At 31.9% G+C, this 6,009-nt stretch overlaps 1 long non-coding RNA gene across 1 annotated transcript; it reads right to left on the bottom strand.

Moving 5' to 3' along the window:
• Positions 1–2,520: 2,520 nt before the first annotated feature.
• LOC134264061 (uncharacterized) lies at positions 2,521–4,986 on the bottom strand. The gene is made up of 2 exons (XR_009991444.1): positions 4,469–4,986; positions 2,521–3,975 (listed from the first exon to the last, which is right to left on the bottom strand). It is a non-coding gene; the product is annotated as an uncharacterized LOC134264061 (long non-coding RNA).
• Positions 4,987–6,009: the final 1,023 nt, after the last annotated feature.

Raw genomic sequence — 6,009 nt, 5'->3', positions numbered from 1 at the left:
CGTATTTAAGCTTTTCAATACTAAACTACGTTTTGCTTTTCATTTCCATAGTGCTCATGTGAACGATGTGGCCTCTAGGCCTTTTGTGTTACATTGGAAAGCTGTGTTTCCTGTTGTTTATTTTTAACTTTACCAAATTTAATGCAGTGAAAACAGAGGTACACAAGGAAAAGATTGTTTATTTACTTTTAAAAAGATTATAGTATAAAATCAAATATTTTCATGGGGTCAAAGAAGGGTGCACTTTAGTACGTCATTGGGAACCCTTTCGGCCACCCATTTTAATCTTTACATTTCAATATATTGCTAAATTAATCTATGATTATTGTGCAAAATACGCTTTTGATATTTATGCCTTGAAATATTTGACAGTGTCATACATATTTCTAATTACAGATAATGCCATTCGAAAGAACATGTATTCGCCTGGACCACTATCGAATTTATGGTAACTGAAAAAGGCGGAGCATTTACATCGCATGGATGATGAATGTAAACAATAACACATATGTTTTTTTTCGCAGTCAGATATGCTACACTGGTTTCATGGTGCAGAAAAAAATCAATGCTTCTAGTGTTTATGGATGCGGTAAATGTATCGCCCTGCAGACAATAATATTGAGTCAACAATTGAGCCAATAATCATTTACTAATCTTACTACCAATACCAGAATACTTTCAAAACACTCTTAACGAAAAATACACAGTAAAATAAAAGATATATAATCTTCGAACCTTATTGAAATTTGCGCAAAAATCTTTCATAGTTTTAAGTTGGAGGAATGATAGATACTGTCCAAATAGAAACTTTAAATGACAAACACAATGAAATGTTCAACAGCTGTTCAATAAAAGCGTTGGCGTATCGAACCTCGGAATGTCACGTGAGTAAAGTGATTCAAATATCAATCGTTGACAGTCGGGGGCCTCTTAATTTAGTGGCTAACTTGAAAAAATTCAATATGAGCCGCAACCTGACCGATATTGTCCTTTAGATATGTATAACTTTTGATCAAAGTACACATTCTGTGCAAATGAGACCAATTACCAGGTTGCGACTCGATGAAAACAATGTCGTTGAAAACTCGTATTCATTTGAATAACTATATATAGAAATGTGACAAAACTGTTAGACCCCCGTATCAAAAGCTACTGTCGCTCTGCATTATTTGGTACTTTCTTGTAATATATTTGCCAAAACCTGCTCTTAAGACATTAATATACTGAAAGGAAAAAGAAACGCATAATAGCATTATAGCGAAAAATATAGCGAAAAATATTTAACTATGTGGCCGAAAATAATGAAAATTGGTCAGATGTGTAATCTGTTTACTGTGCACTAAAATTGCTGGTCAAAATTACTCAACCATGAAATGTATGGCGTTTCGTATTGGAAGTGATAAAAAGCCAAATACACGTGCATGTTGATGTTGACATTTTTGTGATCCCATTTTGTAGTGCCAAACGATGCATTAGAGTTACAGACATCGTTTTCCGATATTTGCATTCAGTTTAAATTTCTTGCAATCATGGTATGGCTGACAAAAGTTACATAGGGTCTAGTAATTGAGTTTCATAAGTGAATAAAAAGGCAACAACATGTTGCTGTGCAGTTTGTTTTTAAGGTACGGTTTGCGTCTCCCTCCAACTCATATTTTTTTTAATATGCATACATGCTATATATCAATTTTTTCAGGGAGATTAGCTTCATCATTCAATATGATTTTCAAAGATATTGCCCGTCTCATTTTTTCAGTAAAAGACGCCAAATTTAACGTATTTCACATTTCACCTCGAATATTATTTTCATTGAAAAAATTGATTTTTTTAATAAATTTTCAAACTTTTATAATCAAAATGACCGGAATTAGTATAATTCATGCTTCTATTATTTAAACTTTTAATTTTCCTTTATCAAAAATGTGAAAATTTGGGTAAAAAAGAAGATTTTTCAATTTTCCTTGATAAAGTGAAACCGTTGCCATGGCAACAAAAATATAAAAACCAACGTTTTACATATCTACCAATTCCATCAAAATCCATGAAGTTATTAATTTGATCATTTTCATTAATTTGAACTAAAAAAATATGTATGTCCCCAATATTATTTCCATGGAAACAGGGGCTATATTATGGGTTCGGAACATAAAAATCAGGCTTTTTCTACACTTTTAAAGACAACATTGATATCACCTTGTCATGGTGAATGTTAAAGACTAAATGTTATTTTTGATATTGTTTTTAGACATAAATTGGCCAAAAATATTCAAAATAAAACGCCTCCTGTGCTACATGATGGCCTAAAAAATTATTCCATGGAAGAACTCTAGTATTTATGGCAATCTTTACATCTGAATATTTTGATGAAATTGTCCATGAATTATATTGCAACACCTTTAGAAGTACATGTATATGTATATAAACATACTTCAGAACATGTTGCAACTAAACCAATTAAAAGCCTATGAATTTGACCTCATGCTGATTAGTTATTCCAACATGTAGTAACTTCTAGACATCTTTGTAGCAAAATATCTTTATTCAGTTATGGTTGGTGACTGTCATTATACATGTATGCCATTTTTTGAGTGAAATGTTGTAAGCATTGCATCCACGAAGCTGCTGTTTTTATAATTAAATTATTTCTTTACTTCGAAGAGTAGAAATGCTATCTTTAAAGTAATGTTTGTTTGCCCTCTCTTGACTCAGGGTAAAATTATTGGGTCAGTAGGTGAGAAAATCTTCAACAACATTTTTTAAAGGGGATAAGAGGAATAAAAAGAAAAAAATACTGCCCTGCATTGAAAAAAAAATTTTCAGTCTGGTCATTTTAGTCAGTCGGTCTGGAGAGGCCGACAACCAAACATTTTTTAAAGATGGCCTATTTCTACACTTCATGGACATTAGCTCAATCATTGGATTAGATAGTCTTAGAATCTAAATTGAAATATCAGACAGAACAAAATAAAGATGAATTCTAAGTGACATCAATTCATACTTTAATGAGTTTACAGAGTACTTCTGATTTCAGAGAAAAGGCAAATTCTGCAAAATGACATGAACACTGTCATTATGATAAATATTTGTCAAGAACAGGGAAAAAGAAACAATGCTACAGTGATAGATATATTTCCTTGATATCCATGAAATAATAATTTAAATATAACAAAATTTTCTGCTTTTTAAAATCAAAATACAGAAAAAAAATTAAAAGATTATACATGTAAACAATTTTAAAATAAACTACATGTATTTGTGAAAATTTTTTAATTTTATTAGATTACTAAATTGGTCTTATCATTCCTACTAAATTAACAACCTTACAATTGCCAAGTGTCATGTTTTAAACTGTTACAGTAGATATATAATTATACATGTTCACTGCAGCTTTATATACAAAACTCGTCAGTTTTCAGAAATACTTATCTGAGCATATCAGGTCCTGGTAAGAACAAAATTTAATGAATAAAAATATTAATCTTAATTGTTCATGTATTAATTTCCTTGCAATTTTACAAACCCTTTTAAGAAACTTGTTACATGTAAGTATAGACAAACATGACAAAAGCAACCTTCAATTAATACCTATGATGTATACATTTATTTTACTGAAAACAAATTCAAAGATGGACAAGCAGAGCATGAACTGCAATCATCGCATACACATCTTTTCTAAATATATGGAAAACAGCATGTATATACTAGATAGGATGTTGTTGAACATTAAATTTTCTTCTATAATCTATATACATATAAAAATATGCATTGGGTATAACAAGTCAGAAGTTCTTCTCCAAATCTCCATTGATTTTGCCATGTCTGGTTCAACATCTTAGCTTGATCCATCCAACTTTCTTTAATATTCTTGAGCTGATATGGGATGACCTCTACTTTGATTGATGGCACAAATCTTTTAAGGAAAAACTGAAGTACTTTTTTTTTGGTTCTTATCTATTCCAATTAATGACCCATGATCTGAAATCACATGTGTTCATTTTTACAATAACATTTAAGGAATTGCATTTTTTGAATAGCATAAGGAATTGCACTGAGTTTCATTCACTCAATGAAATGAATAAATTTCCAATATAATGAATGAAGAATCAATATGAAATTATTGTAAAATTTACAGATTGAATTAGTGAAATGCAAATGCTTGATCAAGAAAATTAATGTTCTTGTCATGCACAATCTGTATCTCTTTTTTATTAATTAGAAAAGGAGATATTAATTAAAATCAAACCTCATTTAAAAAGGTAACTTGAACAATTGAATACCTGTTCTGAGGCCTAAAAAGCAAGGATTTTATTTTTCATAATTTCTTGAATGAATGCATTTTTTTTATTTTTTGGCAATGTTGGGATATTAGTCACATCCAGACATCCTTGTACCGTTTATTCATCGTTTTTAAATCCGTAGTCAGTAGATCATTCATAACTTTCAGTAAAATGAATAGTTAAATAATTACCTGATGAAAATACTATCAACAATCAAACTGTCAACATCATCATTGGACATGGTCAATGCACCGTGACTTTTCTTCCCTGTTCGGACTGCATATAGCATAATACTTTACAGGATACTCTCAGGTCTTTTCTTTTTTCTTTCCCATTCTCACTTAAAATTTTAGTGTAGTGGTGAAGCGAGAAACACACATCAGCACAATGCGTCAATGACTTTCTTCTGATCGGAATTGCCGTGCAACTTGCCACGTTTCGTATCGAAAATAAACAAGTCCTCCTTTATTGGTTCATCCACATGCATCACGCTAATCTCAAAGGCTTCTAAGATTCCTATGCTTTGATTTGTTATGACTTTCTCATGAAAACGTCCTTCGTTTTTAGTCCTAACATTAAGTGACAACAAACATCAAGTATGACAGAGGAAATTCGTTACCGAGATGCTTAGCATCGCTGGTCTAAATTCGCCTGTTTCAAACGCTTTGGTGATTCGCAAGAGTTATCTCCCTGTAAACGCAAACCTTACCTTAAATTTTCAACCAAAACAGTTTTTCGGTTGTCAGAGAGTAACTTAAAAGGTTTCCAAAAAACCATGACGGTGATGTTGGCGCGTAACAACGTCACATCAAGATAGGGCTTTTCATTATGCAACGTAGGTTATTGTCAAGTCATTATCACTGACACCGATATTTTTACAGCAGACAGTCAGACTCATATTTTCACACTAATACTGACAGAAACTTTCTGCTCTAATTTGGTATGCAAGCGTGGCAACTGTACGTCGATTGTACTCTCACACACGCACATACGCGCAGTATGCGTAATGTTTTTAGCATGTTCACGCTGAGAAAATGTAGCCAGTGTTTGTCGAGACTTCCTTACAAACATTTACGTGTACCAAATCAGCTACATTCTGTAAATTCTATCCTAAATCGAAAATTCGTGGGATTCATTGGGCGGGGGGATTTGTTGGCTTTGGAATAACACAGCTACTCTCAACCATTAAGACTATCGTCAGAAGGCTTGAATGATAATTCTATGAGAAAGATAAATGCTCTGATGAACTCAATGCACAAGAAAATCAAGGCTGTTACCGATACGCAAGGGAGATGAGGAGAATTTTTATTTTGATTTTGGGGGGTATCGACATATCAATTTCAATAACTCAGAAATTATTAGTGAAAGTCAAACAAAATTTCGGTTACTTGTTGTTTAAAGTTGGATTAAATTGTTTGATAACAATACTGGAAAACATATTGGAAACAAAAGTTTTAATTTTATTCAAAAGTTTATTATGCGTTTCTTTTTCCTTTCAGTATACATATAAAACATAAATTTCATGAAATTCTGGATTTTATTTTTCACAAAACACTGGGACCCAACTCCCATAGTATAACTTTAGTGCACTCATCCTTTTCAAGGTTTGAGGGGAAAATACTGTATGTCTGTGTGGATTTTATTTTATGGTTGGAAAATGCTAAGCTAAGTAATGCTCATGAAAATTTTACATTTAGTGGCGGTAAGAAATACGTGGGTCTCTAAATTCATA

Source organism: Saccostrea cucullata, unplaced genomic scaffold, assembly GCF_032062105.1.
Source record: "Saccostrea cucullata isolate Sc308-1 unplaced genomic scaffold, CSIRO_AGI_Scuc_v1 ctg11455, whole genome shotgun sequence".
In the NCBI taxonomy this organism is placed as follows: Eukaryota; Metazoa; Mollusca; class Bivalvia; order Ostreida; family Ostreidae; genus Saccostrea; species Saccostrea cuccullata.
Note: the sequence above shows the minus strand (reverse complement) of the source record. Positions and strands in the feature narration are given on the sequence as shown.